This window comes from Physeter macrocephalus, chromosome 20 (genome assembly GCF_002837175.3).
Source record: "Physeter macrocephalus isolate SW-GA chromosome 20, ASM283717v5, whole genome shotgun sequence".
NCBI classification, from domain to species: domain Eukaryota; kingdom Metazoa; phylum Chordata; class Mammalia; order Artiodactyla; family Physeteridae; genus Physeter; species Physeter macrocephalus.
Window position 1 is genome coordinate 119,596,093 of NC_041233.1, and position 19,761 is coordinate 119,615,853.

The following is a 19,761-nucleotide window of genomic DNA, read 5'->3' on the forward strand; positions in this document are numbered from 1 at the left end:
TACTAAGATCCTTAAGGCTCTAAAAGACCAACCTGTGCTCACATATCTCTTCTCTCCAACATAAATTTCCCTCCAAATTCCCTATAATTCTTCCTTTAATTCTCTTGGCTCCTACCTTAGCTGACATCTTAGAACAGGCTAAGCACATCTCAGCCTCAGGGCATTTGTTTCCCTTTGCCTAGAGCATCCTTCCTCCAGATCTTTGCATGACCTTTCTCTTTTTCTTCAGTCATCTTTTCAAATAATCCCTATCCCTGAGGCCTTCTCTGAGCACCTGTATAAAATAGTAGCCTTTCTCCCTAAATCCCTTGCCTGGCTTTATTTTTCTCCCTAGAGTTATCCAGTTACCAGCAGTTAATTTGACTTTCTTTCTTTCTCTCTCCCTTTTTTTTCTTTATCTGTCTATCTGTCTCTCTCTCTATCAGTTTGTATGTTGTATCCCTGTGAGGACCTGTGATCCATGATGATGGTTTTTGTATGTTGTGCTAAACCCAGTGTTTAGAACAGTGCCTGGTACAGAGTAGGTGATCAATGAATACTTATTGAAATAACGATTAGATGGATAATTGGAATCAAAATCTGCTTACCACCCTTTCCACAGATACCCACCCCGGCAGACTTTCCTTGGAAGCTGTGTGGTTGGGAAGGCATTTCTGGAGAGTGCCCGTCAAAGGGAAGTTGGAGGAAAATGCTTGAATAGCTAATGGCACAAAGCGTAGCTTAGAGTGTTTCTTCTAGTAATAAACACGGAAAAACCTGTGAGAAATTAAAGGTATCAGATGGTGTGGTAGAAAAGAGAAAACTGTGTGCCAGAAGGCAGAAGATACATATTCAGTATCTGAATCTTATTACCTGTGGAATCCTGAGTAAGCTGCTAATCCTATTTGGCCTGTGTTTCTCATCTGGACAATAATAGTGATGGATTAGCTTGTTTGTAGGTGTCTGAGGAAAAAAGAGAGGGAGGGTCGGAGAGAGGGGCTACGGAAGAAAGGAAGGAAGGAAGGAAAGGAGGAAGGAAGTCTGTTGATAATCCATATTTCTACCAAAAGGTAGAAGGAATAAGTTTGGAGTATAAGGAAAATTGCATACAAGAGGTTGTTTTGTTGTGGCTGCGTTACATAGAAAGAATTTGGCTTTATTACTGGTTATCTCGGCATTCTAGAAAGAATACTTGATTTATTAAGTTCCACATTTTCTGTGTTATTTGTGACCAGTGCATACATCTTTTGCCCAGGGCTGGAGCTCTTCCTTTCTGGCCATGATAGGTGGAGTTTTGGTCCACTGTAGGCAATATTGAATGTAATTATTCATTTATAGATATTTACTAAAATATGAACTGGTCTTATTTTTGTTGGAATGCTTTACTACCTCTCTCCTCTAAACATCTTAATATTTTATCTGAACAATATCTATTCATTTCATGTAACTACAGAAGGGGATTCTCATTTAGTAATTATTTAATAAAATTATGCTAAAAACACATAACCGTGCTTTGGAACATTTTCCAATATGCTGAAACATCGTAACATGTTAGAGATTGTAAGTCTTTATTTCTCATTATCTGCCTTTGAAATTTAGTGTAAAGATACGATTTTCAATGCTGTGTATGTTTGGCATTTTATTTTATTTCAGCTGAGCTCTTAGAAAGGGTTATACTCCATCTATGACCGTGGAAATTTCATTACTTAGCTAGCCATTCTGTGCCTAGTGTTTTCCTAGATGGGTTTCTCCTGAGGTTTTACTAGGGCAGAATATGAATTCATAGCTGTACCTGAAAGGAACATGACATTGTGTTTCTTTTTTTTTTTAAAACACCTTTATTGGAGTATAATTGCTTTACGATGGTGTGTTAGTTTCTGCTTTATAACAAAGTGAATCAGCTATACATACACATATGTCCCCATATCCCCTCCTCCTTGCGTCTCCCTCCCACCCTCCCTATCCCACCCCTCTAGGTGGTCACAAAGCACCGAGCTGATCTCCCTGTGCTATGCGGCTGCTTCCCAGTAGCTATCTATTTTACATTTGGTAGTGTATATATGTCCATGCCACTCTCTCACTTCGTCCCAGCTTACCCTTCCCCATCCCCGTGTCCTCAAGTCCCTTCTCTACGTCTACATCTTTATTCCTGTCCTGCCCCTAGGTTCATCAGAACCATTTTTTTTTTTAGATTCCATATATATGTGTTAGCATACAGTATTTGTTTTCCTCTTTCTGACTTCACTCTGTATGACAGACTCTAGGTCCATCCACCTCACTACAAATAACTCAATTTCGTTCCTTTTTATGGCTGAGTAATATTCCATTGTATATATGTGCCACATCTTCTTTATCTATTCATCTGTCAGTGGACACTTAGGTTGCTTCCATCTCCTGGCTATTGTAAATATTGCTGCAGTGAACATTGTGGTACATGACTCTTTTTGAAGGATGGTTTTCTCAGGGTATATGCCCAGTAGTGGGATTGCTGGGTCGTATGGTAGTTCTAGTTTTAGTTTTTTAAGGACATTGTGTTTCTTAAAAGCACAGCCACCCATGGTGTCAAGCTAACAGCTCAAAACTATGGTCCAATTAACTGAGGACACTGCCGAGGAGGTCAAAGATCCCATGAAAACTGGGCAAGACACTGGAGTTTAGACGATCAGAAGAATCTGGAGGAGTGATCTGGGGTCATAGTGATTACCTCTGGAGCTGAAGGGAACACTCAAGAAAAGAAAAGAAAAGCTAAAGTTCAAATTATCCTTTTATACAACTTCTCACCCAGTCTAGTTACAAAGCAGAGTTTATACTCTTGTAAAATCGACCACATTTCATTCTTTATCTTTAGGGGAAACATATTTTTTTTTTCTCAGAAGCCAGCTAAATGGGACTTGCAGATGGCATGCCTCTGCTGATTGTTTTCTGAAATTGCAAAACAGAGATTGTAGCTTTATTTCAGTTGTTTTAAAGTGAACCACCGTGGACCGGCAGCCATTCTGTTTCAATGAAAGCTGGACCATTTGACACACCGTAGTAAAGGTAAAATAAAAGGACATTCAGCAAAAAGGATGTGGATGGAATATGAGACACTTGACTGAAACTCCTAATAATATCTCGGGGTTTAAAATCGCTGAATGGGGAAGATCCATTGCCTTGGTTCACAAAAGGCCAGCGAACTGTATTTGAACAGAGGGCTCACTTCTCTTGACCTAAATGTGTCATGGTCACACATGCCTCGCGGGGGAGTGGTAAATCGTAGTCATTAAACAAATCATCGCAGACTGTCAGCTTCTCCTTTGAAGAACTTAAGGCCTCTTCACTATCATCCAGCCAGAGAGCCTCAGCCCCTTCGAAAGACAGAAGCCCAGACCGGCTTCAGACTTCCCTGCCGCCACCCACGTCACCCATCTCCACTCAGCTTCACTTGTGCATTTGTTGTTTTTTTACTTTAGCTTTTTATTCTGTGCTCCTCCGCTTCTCTTTTCTACCAGCTCTTTGCTGGATTACGATCAGCCTCTAAAATAGTCTAAAAATACTCTCACAAATCTGAATTCCATGTTCGGGCATTTGATGTTGCCACCCGCTTTCTGGGAGCGTGTCGTGGGACCAGCCCCGGCTTGGGCTGCAGCGTGTCTCTTTCTTCCCGTGCTGAGCGACCTGCTTTAAGAATCACGCTGCGCTCGCGGTGGAGAGTGCTAATCTCCCCACTGCTTATGCTTATTGAGGTTCTTGGAGGCAGGGCTCACGGTCTTAGGTAAACTGTGCCCCTCGATTACAGGGGCTGGTTGAGTACGGCTCCTGCCTTACAAGTACCTTACTTTCCAATATGCCGTGTCTACATTCAACTATCAGGCCTTCTTGGAAACACAAAGGTCACTCCTTACATCTCAGAGGCTCTTAAAGCAAACATGTTACTGCCTCCTGCACACTTTGGGCATTAAGACCTTAGAATTCACTTCAGGAGACTCTTACCGTTGTCTCTGTTCTTTTTAAACATCATAGCATAATGGAGAACATCCTGGTCCAACTACTGAATGGGCCAACAGAGCAGTTCAACAGGGAAATGCTGAGTTTAAAAAAAATGTGCTATGAAGCGATTGCTTCCATTTTCCACGTCCTTTGTCCCCACCCCTCACTCCAGTGTCAGATGCCAGGGAATTGCTTCCCTAGCATGAAAATTCAGAATAAGAAGCCAGTCATTATTTTATCATTTAATATTAATTGTAATAGTATTAGTCATGATGAACTACTGTGGCATTATGGAGCTTTCAGATGTACTCCCAAAGGACTTTGATTATAATTTGCCATTTATTCATGTTCAATTATTTTAAAGCATTGCTGAATTAACAAGATCCACTTATAGCCTTAATCACTACTTACCTCATCAGTTTAGAGGACTGACATGCCTGGCTTCTAAAGATGATCTGTGACAGAATGAAACTGGAACGTCATGGCCACAGCCGCCATCCTCACTCAGCTCTGTGGGGTGATGGTGGCTCCATCCGAGAGGGCGGTACCTCCATCCTCGATTAGGAACAAGCCAGCACACAGGGGGAGGGGGCGGATGGGAGGACGTGGCCATGGAGAACCCTCTCCGTTGCTTAGTTAAATGCTGTGTCGGAATCTGGAATTCTATTATAAAATATTTCATATGTTCTTTTTTCTGATGCACTCTAATGTCCTGATTCTCTTTCTTATGTCTCGAGAAGAGAAAATAGGTGGTTTAGTTTTTTTGTCGTTGGCATTGTTTTTAGTGGATGCTCTCAGCCTAACCACCCAGAAGCTTGGGTTAACTCAGGATGACAATACTACACGTATTCTTCCTATGCATTCTTGTGTCTCTTATGCTAAAGTTTTGTTTTCTTTTCCACACTCTCCTTGGGCTCCCTTCTAGATCCTACCAATATGCTTCAATTTTCCATTCGAGATGTATAAGACTCCTTATAATTCAGATCAGATTTTCTCATCTTATTTCATCGTGTCTTATGCACCAGGGCAGTTTTCTACCAAGATGTTAAAAATTAACCAAGACTCATGTGTGGCGATTTACTTTGCGAGCCCAGCAATGGCATGGTGTAGTGTTATGAACATATCAAATCCTTACCGTGTATCCAGCACCGATGTCAGGTAATATGATAGACTCATAAGTTTAACAGACAGGGCACCTGCCAGTCAACTGAGTGGGCTGTAGGAGGCCGCTGGGAGGGCAGTTATGTTCACAAACTAATGGATGCCACCCGCAGAGACCCCTGCACTTTATCCAAACCACCTCAGTGAGTGAAGTGACGGAATCCAAAGTCTAGTCACCAGTCTGGGGCAGCGCCCGTAAAGACTTCTGCGGTTTCATGCAGGCATTTGGTATGTGGGCTTTGTAAGTGGCTGACGTTAGAACTAGGAGTTTCCCCACCATTCCATCTCCTACTCTCTGACTCAAGGGTTTAAATCAAAGGAAAAAGTGAATTAAGATGGCCTGCGGCAGCGTTCTCCCTTGTATCTGTCCTGTCCATGTCGTGCTATTTAAATTTACTCTCCTCATACCGAGAACTTGCTTAGCAACTGGCACTGTAGCCTTTAATGTTGCTCTGAAAACTGATAACGGAAGACTTTAGCAGGGGATTTTTAGTATTTTAGTAATCGAAAGGAAAGGACGATGCGTTCGCTCAGGACGTGGAAATAGACGGACGAGCCCCACCCAGGGCAATGCCATTTTCAGGATAAGAGACTAAGAAGTCTTTGAGTTATCACTATACGTTTTATTATATGTGTGCATACACACGCACACGCACACACACGCACACTGAATCTGCTCATTATTGGTGCTGATAGGAAACGAAATCGATGCTAAATCACATGATTTAGATTGTAAGATTATTAATGACTAACAGATATTATTAAGTATTACTTAGAGCTGAGTATTGGTATTAACTTATTTCCTTCTTACAGGATCTGAATGGTGCATATTATTATCCTCATTTTACATTTGGGCTACTAACAGCCAGTGGTTTAACTGACTTAATGTCATACAGCTAGAAATGGATGAGGCCAAGTTCTGTCTCTAACTGTAGTATAACCCATGCTCTGAACCCCTGTAACTACTCTGGTCTGGTTCTCCCTCAAAAAGTTAGTAGTTGAATCAGTTTTTATGTAGCCACAGACATGTGCTTTACTTTTTCCTTTCTCCTTTACTCAGAAGTTTCTTATAAAATACTTTCTATAAACTGTTTTCCCAGAAACACGAAAGGAAAAATACATTTCTGTGATTTTTTTTCTCAGAGTCCCGAAGCTGATAGAGGAGCTCCCTTGAAATAGCCTGTTAATGAACTTGCAGTGCATTTACTCTGTGGCTTAAACTTTCTGCCAAAACGCATGATAAAATTTCCATTCATCCAGAAGGAATTTGGAAGTACTCTTTAAATAAAAGGAAATCATGAAATCGCCAGGCTCTGCTTGTACAGCCTGTGTTCCCTCCACCTTGGCGAGTTCTTCCTGATAAAAACGACGGAATGGCAGTTGGTTACCGATCATGTTTGCTCCCTGGCTTCCCCTCCCATCATCTCTCTCCAGGATGTGCCTTCTGGGGGGATTTTCCTTTCTCACTTCCCTGGCGATGCCTTTCCACCTCCCTGCACCTCTTCGTCGCCTGTCCTTTTCTATATGACCTTCTTGTCCCTTGAAACATCTCCTCTGGTTCAAAAACCTCCATTAATTCCATTTCCCCGTTGCTCTATCCAGACTGCCAGTTGGATTCTCTTTTTTCCTTTTTCCTCCGTGTTAGTTCTTCTCTCCCACTGGCCTTCCGCTGGAACAGCCTGCCTCTTGGCAAGTAGGAAGCTCTTCATTTCATCAGAAAACAGAAATTAGAGATGTGCGTCAAGGAGTGTGCTTGTGTCACCGTGATGAAGTAGCATGAATGGGATCCTAATTAGTTTTACCTCTGAATGTGGCAGCCCCCTCGGTAGTGTTCAGATGGGTCCAACATTTCTTATCCACTCGTCCCAGCAACTTGACCTTGGAAAAACTGCACTAAAAATACTTGAAACCAGCCTCTGCCTGGCGTTACAGTTACCGCCTAATGAAGAGCAAATGCCAATGGTAATAAGGTTGCAAACATTTGGGCTGAGGAGGGAAACAAGCATGGTAAGGAGAGTCATCCTGTCACCCCAAACCGAGTCTTGTGCGGACGTTAGTGGGCAGGAATCAGCCACTGTCAGAGCAGGTGGGGTGCCTTTTAAGTGGGCCCGTGTGCTAACCAAATCAATGAATCAGCATTACTCCCGAGAGCCTGCGTTATTCCTGAAATGTCAAATCCTTAATGTGTCACTGGGTGAGAACCATAAGAGTCATTACTTACACTAATCACAGTTGTTCTTCTTTTCTTTTGAATTGAATGTATTCAGTTTGTTTTCACTTCTTTGAAATTTAATTGACATTCTTTGATGACTGAGATACAAAAGAGATTTTACACTATTTCATTTTAAAATAAACGTTAAGAAATATATTCATATATTCTATTTTTTGTTGTTGTTTTTAAAGTTTTTTTTTTTGGACGTGGACCAATTTTAACGTCTTTGTTGAATTTGTTTCAACACTGCTTCTGTTTTTTGTTTTGGTTTTTTGGCCGCGAGGCACGTGGGATCTTAGTTCTCCGACCAGGGATCGAACCCGCACCCCCTGCATTGGAAGGAGACGTCTTAACCACTGGACCACGAGGGAAGTTCCAAGAAATATATTTATAAATTGGAAATCTCTAACATAGGTCATAAGCTTTTTGCATTTCCATCAGTACGATGATAGAGTCTTCCCTGTGTAGTTTCAATGATCGGTGTATCTGACTCATTTCCCCTATCAATACAGTCTCTGAAGGGTCAATTTTTAAAATCATGTATTAAAAGCATCATTTACTGATTTCAGATATGATCAAAAAGTTTAAAGGTGCAATTATATCGTTAGCAAATTATCCAGTTATCAAGTTGACTCCTTGAGATCTAAGGAGGAAAATTCAATGCTGATTATTTTTTAAAGAAAGAAGCTATGATTATGTGAAGACTAGTTGCATAATTTAAGTGAATCTTATAAACATAACCTATGCAACTATACAACTGTAGGAGCTGAATATAATTTGTATTTCTAATCATTTAACATAAATGAAAGAACATGAGAAGCGGTGAGATTGATGTTTATCGTGACCAGAGTGATCCCAACACAAGTGGAGGCTGTAGTTAAGAAAGACCACATTGCAGAGCGATGTGAACCTTTCAGAAAATTAGAATTTGTAGTAAAAGCAATGTCTTTGTCACGCTACTGATATTAACTCTGGTTACCTTCAGGACAATACACGTTACCCGGCGTCCTCTGCAACCCCCGTTCCCCTACCATCTGGGATCTCTCAGCAAGGGATGATTTGGTGCTATGTTAAGCCTTTCTGATCAATCAGATTTAAAACTCTTTTTGTTTGTTTTACCTTTTTCTGGTAGAAACACAAATAGTAATTATTAACTCAAAGGGACTTTGGCTCAACGTGAAGATTCCTGGACTCATTTTTACCCTGTGGAAAAATAAAGGTTACTTTCTCCATGTCCCGAAGTATAAACTTTATACTATGGGATAAAAGGACAAGCCTCTTTCCAGCCCATATTTCAGTAAGACAAGAGAGTATATTCAAGCAAGAACCCAGAGTAAAATTTAACTTTTAACCCTGACTTTCTTCTAGTTTAGCAATTCATCCTGTTCGGCTTTTCGTGTGTTTGCTGCTCACTTTGAAGTCTTAATGGTTTTACTATAAAATGCTTTAAAACATGCAAAATCATGCTATAAATATTTAATACGATGCTGTGTTTTGGTCACAGTTCTCATAGGTGAAGGAAATATATACATGCGTACATACATACACACACACACACATTTACATACCCTCGTGCTACATCATTGTAGCGACGTGCACAGCAACCAGAGCTCCAAGGTAAAGCGGCTTGAAGAAGTATGAGATGCTGGCAGTAGCATAAGCACTGCACAAGGAATAAGAACAAATGGTGTCTCATCTCCATGCCACTGCCCAGCTCCGGATCGCAGCACAATTCAGTGAACCTCAGCTTTTCATTCATAAAAAGAGAGTACCCTATCTTCTTTCCCACCGCAAAAGATGTTGCCTAGATTAAATATAGGAACACCTGAGAAAGCACGTTGTAAACCGAAAAATAGTATAGCTGTATAAAATATTTTTCCTAGGTGTATCAGTCCACTGAAAAACTTTTATAGGTGAAACATTAACACAAAAAATACTTGCAAATCAAGTTCGGGCTGACATATTTGGTGGTGAAATTAATTTTGCTTGCTTTTCATATGGCCATATTGATGATTTTCAGGACTCACGCTTATTTTTTATCGAACACAGACCAATACATAAAAACTTACTCTAAAAGTTATTTTCAAAAGTATTTTCCAAGTAAATAGCTTTAAGGAAAGCTGTAATCACATTGAATAAATAAAGTGATAATAATATTGATCCACATTTCCTCTAATAATAACATCATCAAACACTTTGTAAAAATTAATTGTCTCACACTCTTCTTATTTGAAAATGAATTAATAATTCATGGAATAATGAGACCTACACAATCAACACCATTAACTGGTTCTTAGGATGAGATTAATCCCTTCATCTTTTACTTTAATCACTAGAACATTCTTTCATCTTTTATTGACTTGTATTTCAACTGTTCTTATTTCAATTTCTAATAAATATGTCTTATTATTTAACAACTTGTAAGCTTTAAAAATAATCTGACTGCTATTAACCTTTGAAGTGAAAAGAGAGATGATTATATGTAGTGTCTTTTCGTTCTGTAAGAAATCACATAGGCAAGGAAAATTTATTTGATTTATTTTGAAGTGGGAAGAATTATTTCTAAAAACCTAATAGAGATAAAAATACCATTTAGATGACATAAAATCGTAATCTAAAATCTCTAGTACTTTCATGAACACCTTCAAGTCCCACCTCTCCCTATGTAAAATTCTGACTGGATTTATTTAACCTTCTCTACTGGAAGAAAGGAGATGGATCTATGAATGGAAACTTGTATTCCAAGGTAGAATGGCAGAATGTGCTGTTACTTTTCTAGAGAGCTAACAGATTCTTTGCACTAGCTAACAATGAAGACGAAGGTGGAAAAGATAGTAAAAGTATTTGTTCGCCTATTTCTTTTTTTTTGCAAATAAGATACTCTTGCCAAGTTAATTTGCAATTATTGCTTTAGACTAAATAATCAATTCCTGACCTCCCTGTATTACCTCTGAAGCTTCAAGAAAGATAATGATCACATGAATAATTCTTCTCAATGGGCAAAGCAGGAGGCTGCCTGCCTCTTGTGCTTTCAGGATAATCGGTTAGTATTCTGTCTTAAACCATTTCTTCTAATATCAAAGCATACCACTGCCACCACTACAAATATTAATAATAATGACAACAACAGTAGTCTCATTGATCGGTGTCTACCAGGTGCCAGGCACTATACTAGGCATGCAGTACATACAGTATTGCTTTATCATTCCCGTATTAACACTGTAATACAAGTATCCTTATGTTCGCTGTACAACTGAGGATGCTGAGGTGTAGGGTGACTAAGGACATTGTCAAAAGTCACACAGCTAGTACGTGGCAGAACTAACCCTAACCCTAACCCTGGGAAATACATTTCTAAAGAATTCTTTATTGTATTGTATCCTATCATAATGCAAATATCCTATTAACATGAATCCACTACTGGAAAAAAAAAAAGCAGCAGTTAATTTCTTAGTCATTTTCCTGTCCAATGGTTACAGCTTTAGTGTTCTTTGGAGAGTGGAACTTAGGATAGATAATGTTGTGTTTGCTTTGCTTTGGGGTGTTGGGTGAATAGGTAAATCCCAAGGATAAGATCTTGTCTGTGTAAGTCAGTCCTGTAAGGCCTTACCTTGGAGAGGACCTGGGAACATGGAGGGAGAGGGAAACTGATGGAGGTGGAAGAATGAGAGCACATCCTAAAGAGCTTTGCCTACTTTACAGTTTTGCTCTGAGGGGACGCTGGCTGAAGGCCAATTCCCTGCCTATTTTCTGGATCCAACTGCATTACCTTGAATGTATATACACATCCTGCTGCTGTAGTCCATTAGCCAGAGCAAGTCACGTGGGCACATCTGGCGCCAAAGAGCTTGGGAGAGAGCACTCCTCCTGGGAGCTCAGAAAGAAGACAACTAGAATATGTGAACACCTGTAGTAACTACCATAGCTAGAAATGTGATAAACTAAAGCTAGTCCCTTCCCTCAGATACAAAAGTATATTCTAGGTACATTAAAAACAAACACGAAAAATCGGACCATAAAACTTTTAGAAAATATAGCAGCGTGTCTTTATGGCATTAGGTTAAGTGATAATTTCCTTAAAGAGGGAGAACTAACCCAGACTGCTAACAAACAATACTGGTAGATGTTATTATATTAAAATAAAATACCTTCACATGACAAAAGTATGTTTTAAAAAAGTGAAAAATGTAAGCCATACAGCAGGACACAGACCGCCCATCTGGTCAACAGTAAATTAATTTCCAGTGTACACAGACACTCCTAAATATCAAGAAGAAAAAGACAACCCAATACGTAGACGATAAATAAGAGCAGATGATCCACGAGAGAGAAATGAGGAGTGATCCATAATTACATATAAGATGCTCAACTCACGTGTAATCAGGAAAACGCAAAAAAGACACCACCACACATCCATCAGGAGGCAAAAGTTAGGAAGTTTGAAAAGACCAAGTGTAGTGAGACTGTGAAGCCATGGGAGCTGTTTATACCCTGGTGTGTGTGTGTGTAAAATTAACGTAACAATTTTGCTTCACACAACAGTTTGTGTTACGGTGTCAGATCGAAGTTGTGCCCAACCTACAAAACCAATATCCCACCTCTTTTATGTCTCCTTCCAAACAAATGCACAAGTAATAATGGTTATGGTTGGTCATCGTGGCGCTGTTTGTAACAATAAAAACTTGAAGACATCCCTGAAAGAAAGGATGCATGTACTGGGGTCTGTTCCCTAGGAAAGAAGCTTTTAAACAGCCACCATTGAGTCCGCTTAGTTGACCGCTATGGCCTTATCACCCAGACTGGCATCTGGAATGTAGTAGATGCCCAATAGATAGTTAATTAACTGAAAAATGAGTAATGATGCGGATACTATAAAGAATCTAAAATAATTGATCCAGAGTTATGTATATCAACATCGACAATCTCAAAATTAATGCTGAATGAAAAAAAGCGGGTTGTAGGACATGTAACTATAAAATCATTAGTATAAATTATAAAACACATAAAATACTATATATTGTTGATGGAGAATACAAAAATAGACACAAATATCAAAACATGGACAAATAAGACAGGCAAATTCAGGAAAGCACTTACCCCCTGAGGGGAGGGATTAAGTAACCAGAAAACACAGAGGCCACTGTGGTCATATCTGTATCGCTCTATTTAAAAAAAGCAGATATAGCAAAGTCTTAGTGTTTTTAAAACCTCGACGTTGCACTTGAACCTGAGTTTCTAAAATATCAATCCCTGTACTCTCTTTGTATGAAAATTTTCACGATAAAATTATTTAATGAACGATTCAACATGCCTGTATTAAATTCACAGAGCATCTCAGTAGGCGAATTTATTTTTTAATGAAGTATGATAATTTATTATACTTTGATTTTCAGTGGCTTAGTACCTTATTGATACATTTATCAAGTTTAACTACTTTATTCAAATTCTACCCATTTAAAGTATCAGTATAATTTTGTGGTTAAAGATCTCTGAACTTTATGTAGAAGTTCATCATAGTCTTCTAGAATCTCACAGTGACTATTATGTTTACGTCAGATAGTAATTAATAAGCACCCGGGGTACCAATGCCACTGTACTGTACAAGGTCATAGTACAAATGACACAAACTCTTCTAAGTCCTTTCCCTGCCTTTTGGGAGCTTACTGTTTAAAGAGTCTTTAGATATAGAAGAGTCTTTGTAATGCACCAAAGGAAACAGCTACATTAGTTCAGGCCATTATCTCTTAGGGTTTCTGTGGCTTGACACGTGCTTTTTGTTCTGCTGCATTTGTAGCTCAGTTCTTCTGGGCAAAGGTAGACCCTCATTCACTCTTTTCTTCACTCCCAAGCATCTTGTTCACACTTCATCAATAATGAAAAAAATAATCACGATATTTAACCTTTCATTATAGTTGCTCTCAGCTATTCCATTCATCTCTTTATGATTTGCCTCTAATTCATCTTAAGGTCTTTAATGACGATTTTAATTAAACAAAACAATTCTGCATGACTGCAGTTATGGATTCGGCTAAGTGGAATATACGTGTATAACAAAATGACATACATTTGTGACTTTAAGACAATCAAGGCTGTTTAATCCTTATCCGTGACATCATTGCAGACCCAATTAGCACAGTTTGCAGCCACTTCATAATTCAAAAGAATGTGATCAGTCGGCTGGAAGCACATTTGACAGAAACTCCATAGTCATGAGGGTAAAAGCTTGCAAGATCACCCACTAGGATATGGAGAAGCTGTCATTCTTTCTTCAGTGCCGTGGAATGCTAATGTCAAGGTCAGAATGGTGTAATTTTAGGCTGCCAGAATATTGCTGGAATTGATATATCAGAAGATGTTTAAAGAAAGTTAAGGAATAGCACTTTGGGAAACTTTCGTAAGGTGCACTTTGATAGGACTCTTTACTGCCTGGAGACAAGTCTCCATGTTACATGGTTTTACAGCAGGCTCTTCTAGTTCTGCTGCATAATGATGCAGATAGTCTTCCTTTCTTTTGTCCGCTATATTATTAAGTTCATAGCTTCACTAAGAAGTATGACTATTGTAAAAATCTGTTCCTTTGAGATTCTAATTTTAAAAGAAAGCCTGCTTTTGACCAGCTTAACATTCACCCGTTTCTGCCATAGGATACATTTAATTTCAGTACGGTTTTCTAAAAACGTCCTCTCAAACATGCATTTCTCTTTCCAGAGTGTAGAGACTAAGAATATGGTAAATGGAGAAGCATTCCCAAGACAATAACTTATTTTAATTAATAATTACAATTATTACATTGTTACTAAATATTTATCTATAGAACACTTTTTTTTTAAGTGATTTTGTGTATCCTATTTATACTATTGGATCCTTATAACCATTCTAGGAAGTGGAGCGCTGTACTTCTTGCCATTGTCCTAGAAGAGACACCTGAGGTTCTAGTAGCTCTGGACCTCCCGAAAGTTTACGGCGTGTAGGGTGAAAACCTGGCCTTGGAAACGAGTTTCTAAAAGGTCTATCAGTATATTTATATTGTAGCAGGTTGGCCATTTATTCCAGTCTTTTTGAACATGATAACCTAAATTATTCTCTAGATTTCTCTCCTTAAAAAAAAAAATTAAGGATAAAGTAATAGACCAAATGCATTACATGTTTCTTTTAGTTTTGTTTTTAGTAAAACATTTTAGACTCCACTCACTCAAACAAGGAAAAAATAAAAAACCAAAAGCAATCCTCCTAGTTGCCTTGATCTGATTGAGTTTCCAAACATAAACGTGTCAATGAGCTGTGACACACAATACCTCCGTAGGACTGCTTTCCATATTCCAGATACATTGTGAAGGACGTCTGAAATGACATGTTTGGAGTACAATATACATGGCCGGGTGAACATTCTTAGTCTTTTCTTGTGCCTCAGTAACTCTAAAGAGAAAGTGAAATCAGACATATTTTTAAAATATTTAAATACTGCTCTCAAATATTCCTTAGCCTTCATAAACATACTGCTTGCTTTTAACAAGTTCTCCTTTTAACCTACTACTAAGGGCAGCTATTCAGGGCTTTAGGGGCAGAACACAATCACCTTTTCAAGTGTTTCATGGTGGATGTTTTAACTGAATCAGTTCAGTCTACATTAGACCATGCCTTTGCTTAGCTTTAGAAACAACTCCTCAGCTTCCTAAGGTGCTTCACATCTTCTGGGATGCTTATGTCGACGGCATGACACGCTTGCTCCAAGTTAAGCCATCTTTTATGATTTGGGTGTAAAATAAAAATAGATGCCTGCTTTTAAATGACTAACGAGTTGGCCTTCGAATCATGGAATAACAGCTGCGGTGAGCCACGCTAGCCACTGGAATACCCAATGCCAACGTGTCAAGGACAGATCTAACTCAAAGTTCACCCTCGTGGAGTCTGAATCATAGGAGGCAGCATCAGAGAAGGTGGGGAGAAAAGTAGGTGGCAAGTTCAACCCGAGGCATACGAACCAAAATGTCTGAGGACGTAGTATTTTTTCGAGCATGTCTTGGCTGTTACGCAGATAGCGGTTCTCCGTCTTTTCACATGTGCGGAATTTCTGTTGAACCTGAGTGTGGTGTTCCTTAGGTCATCCAGCAGACACTGACGGGGTCGAGCAGGCCCTGGGAAGAGTCCTGGGGAGTCATCAATACATAAAACAAGTCCCTGCCCTTGAGATGCCCACAGTCCAGGGAGAGCAGCTAAACTAAATAGCCAAAGACGGCGTGATGCATTCGTATTGTGTAAGTCTCTTCGCGTTCCGCTGACCGCTCCCTATGTTCCTTAAAGGAAAAGAGAGACATCTTAAATTGTTAAGATAGGTACAAAGATAACAATTTTAAAGTAAACGACACGGATAGAGGCGAAGGAGACTGCGAGGAATGCTGTGTCCCCCTAGGCACGAGGGTCATCTTCTCCCCGTTGCTCCTCCTCAGCACAGGGTCTCGAGAAACCAGCCGTGACCCCGCTCTCCTGGGATGGTCTGTGGCTCAGCTTGTTTGCACAGGTGTCAGGCCATGGCAGCATGGGTCTGCCTGGCCTGGGAACTTGAGGATTTGAACGTGGGTTTCCAGGGTTTGACAGCCCACTTGCAGGTCATGCTGACTTGCCAGAATTGTTTAACTTTGCCACGCCTCGGTGTTCTCGTTTTTAACATGGGAAAAACAAATATACCTAACTTGAAAGGTACAGAGAAAATTAAGAGAAATGAAGCCTGAGTCCTCTCACCTCGTAGGCAAAACAATAAATCAGTTTTCTTCCTTCTTTCTTCTCCCCTTCCCTCCTTCTTTAATTTATTTTTCGTTTCCTTCTCTTTAGTCATCTCATTTTCAAGTTGCAGTCCAGGATGGGTCAGATTTACATGAGGTAGAGAAGCGAAGACAAGGGACCGTGGTCTCCCAGTAAATTACAGCGAGCTAAAATAATCTATGATTACAAGACCACAGGGTTGGTGCAAAGATTAAATGAGATAATGCAGGTAACACACTTAGCACAGAGTAAGTACTCAATAAATATCAGCCGCTGGGAGCTATTTACATGAGGTAGAGAAGCGAAGACCAAGGGACCGTGGTCTCCCAGTAAATTACAGCGAGCTAAAATAATCTATGATTACAAGACCACAGGGTTGGTGCAAAGATTAAATGAGATAATGCAGGTAACACACTTAGCACAGAGTAAGTACTCAATAAATATCAGCCGCTGGGAGCTGGCGTCTAGCCTGCTTTCACTGTGGAAGTGGAGTGGCATTGCTAATTGTGCAAGGATTAGATGAAATAATACAAGCCAAGCGTTTAGCATATAGAAAGCGCTCAATACCGATTATAGCTGCTCCTAGTTGCTCCTAGCTGGGATTTACTGCCTGAGTGGGAGTGGAGTTGGCAAAATGATCCTAGGATAAGGCTTCTGCTATTATCCCATACCCTGCAGACAGCCTTTGATGGTACTGAGGAAATTGTTTTATCTTGTACCTTCCAGGAATCAAGATACTGGCATGGTCATAATGCTTGCCAAGAACTGGGGGCCGGTAGAGGAAAAAGAGTGACTCATCCCTCGTCTCTTAGCTCAACAGAGCTGACTGTCACATTTGCCAGAACCAGAAAGAGAAAACAAGGCAGAGCAGTGTTTAAATTTTATACTAGATCTGAAACTTAATGACCATGATTTCAGCTTGGAAGCTCTCCTAATCCACTGATTTAGCCAGAGTTTCACAGGTTTGCATTAATGAACATTAAAAGTAATATTATTAAAATTCATAATGCCTCCCAAAATATTTTTGCACATATCATCTTAGTTTTACAGTAAGTAAACATTTATTTGGTACATTACACGTGTCACATTATAGCTTTAAAAAATTGTGTAAGAAATCGCAAGGGAAATGTCAAATGTAACGGGATGCTGATGGTTTTATTTAAAATATTTGTTACCAGGGCTATGACTTAAAAATATGAACCTCAAATTCTATTAGCGATAATCGCGCCTCGGATAAACCTCATTGGCTACGATACTGCCACTGCGCAGAGCTTGAACCTCAAATTCTAAAGGCCAAGGTTCATATCAGGCTTTCAGGAAACACATACGAAATTGTCACTGTGAATAACAATAAACTAAATATCACTTTGAGTTTTGGCTTTTATATTCAACTCAAAATCCTAAGCACACATTTTAAGGTCGCTTATATATGCTAAAATATTCCATAGAAAAGTTTGCAGAAAGCTGGTATGTGAGCCTAAATGTCCTGGTTATCTTCCTAACAAAGAAATTCAGTCGAACAGCTCAGCACAAAAGCAAGCCTTTCGGAAGCAACAAAATAGACTTAAGTCCAAAAAAAAAAAAAGAGTCTCTAATAGTACATTATTTGATTTGGGATCCAGATACATTAAGAACACGGCCCTCTTTCATTAAAGCAGTGACCCATTTTGTGGCAGTGGACTGTAGCTTGTTCACCTCTTTCTCCGAATGTGACTTCTGCTTAACTAATGGGAGCACGAGTGCAGCAGTTGGAAGACCGAGCTGGTGTTTTTCCATTCAAGCCTGATGTCTCCTCCTTGAATCATAAAACTCGAGAAATACATGTTGACGTTCTGTATTCGCGCTGTGGGCATTGGCGGGGTGTCACCATAATTGTCAGTGACAGACATTCTTTTACAAAGATAAGTTCTCACCTAATTTGTGGGAAGCAGTCCCCAAAGAATGTCACGTTAACAGCCAGCACATGTGCAGTACTGCTTTCACATAGCATGCGTGTGCCAGATGCCAGAACGAGAATTTGTGGAAATGACATCTGCAATTGAAAACAATACGCCTCATCGAAACCATGGGGGATTCTGCTTTGGGGGGGGTTGTTTGGTCAGTACCCTTTTAATCTAAAATGACTCCTTTATCACACTTTTTGTGCGCTGCCTGGTGCACTTTAGCAGTGAGGCATGAGAAGGGTTGGGTCATAGCAGGGGCACCGCCAAAAGCAGCAATTTCAGCGCCCCTGTGACCGTGCAGGGCGAAGGGTAGATGCAGAAACTCTTGGTGTCTCAAACCTTCCCACACCTAATTTGATTTACTTCTTTTCTGCCGAGCAACATTTAGCCAATTCATTGATGGGACTTCTAGCAAGGAAAGGTGAGCACCCCTTATATGGTGCTTGCTGTGTGCCAGGTACCGTCCTAAGTGCTTTCCGTGTATTAACGCATTTAATCTTCACAAGAACCCTATGAGGTATGTAGAATTGTTATTCCCATTTTACAGGTGAGGGAGTTGAGGCATAGAGATTAAGTAAGTTTGGAGCTTGGATGGGACCATAAACTGTCTGATTCCAGTGCCTGTGTGCTTAACCCCTATGTGATACTAGAAAAGGATGTTTACGCAATTCAACTTTATGAGGTTGAAGCATTTGATATAGTGAGCATTCAGGCAATGTGACCTGTTATCTTTGTTTTCATTATTATATTTGCAGTGTGGGCTCTGCAAGTCAGACCTCTCGTAAAACAATTATGTGGATAATCTGAGCAGTATACACAGCAGCTTTGATAATTGGAGCACCCCTCCAGATATCACTCTTTTCAATCACAGATAATTTATATATACAATTTCTTTAATAACCAGCTTACCTTTTCCCATTGCACATTATTGGTATCTGGTGAAACTGGTAGTAATCGCGTAATTGTGTTAATGGCACGTAGAGTTGTTTATTTTTAAGCTTCCCCTTACGAACATCACTTCCCTTTCCCCATTAAGCTTGATTCATTTTGACAGCTTTACTGAAACTGTAAAACTTACAAGTGCCCCCTTTTCTGACTTTCCCCCTCAGGGAGTGAGAGGTGCCGACACTGGCCCCCCCACACTCAGCGGAAATCCCCTTGACCCCTACCTGCATCTGTGCACGTGAGGAAAATTCATGAGCTGCCTCTTTCTTTGAAAGAGAGCAGGATCTTCCAATTCCTCTATGTGCATAACAGCGAGAGGAAGCCTTTGCAGGACCCGGGGGTAGAGGACACTGGCCCCTGTGTGATGCGGGAGGGAACAGGGGCTCTGCTCACAGGAGGGGCGGCACCTAATCTGTAGCGGGCCCTGCTCTGGCCACGCCGTCTACCAACATGGTCTCCAGGAGAGGGACCACCCATGTTCATTATCTCCATCTTATTCAGCTACCTCTTACTAAGAGTACTGGGATTTTTTTTTTTTTTTTTTCAATCTCATACTTTGAGGAACTTAATGTTTTCACTGAGAAAATCTGTGCCTAGACTTAGAAGGAACTGATTATTGTAACTCTAATGTAAATATACTCGGGGGAAACATAAATAAGATACAGGCACAATGGTAGAATTGCTGTGATGCTGATGAAAAAATTCTTCAGAAGAGATTCATGAAACTCTAAGGCATAGGTTATTTGAAAACGATTTTTTGAAATGAAATTCGTATAACATATCATTAACCAC

The 19,761-nt window shown here is 40.0% G+C and overlaps 1 pseudogene; it reads right to left on the minus strand.

The window, feature by feature from the left end:
- Positions 1–17,230: 17,230 nt before the first annotated feature.
- On the minus strand, positions 17,231–17,354 carry LOC112062164 (uncharacterized; annotated as a pseudogene).
- Positions 17,355–19,761: the final 2,407 nt, after the last annotated feature.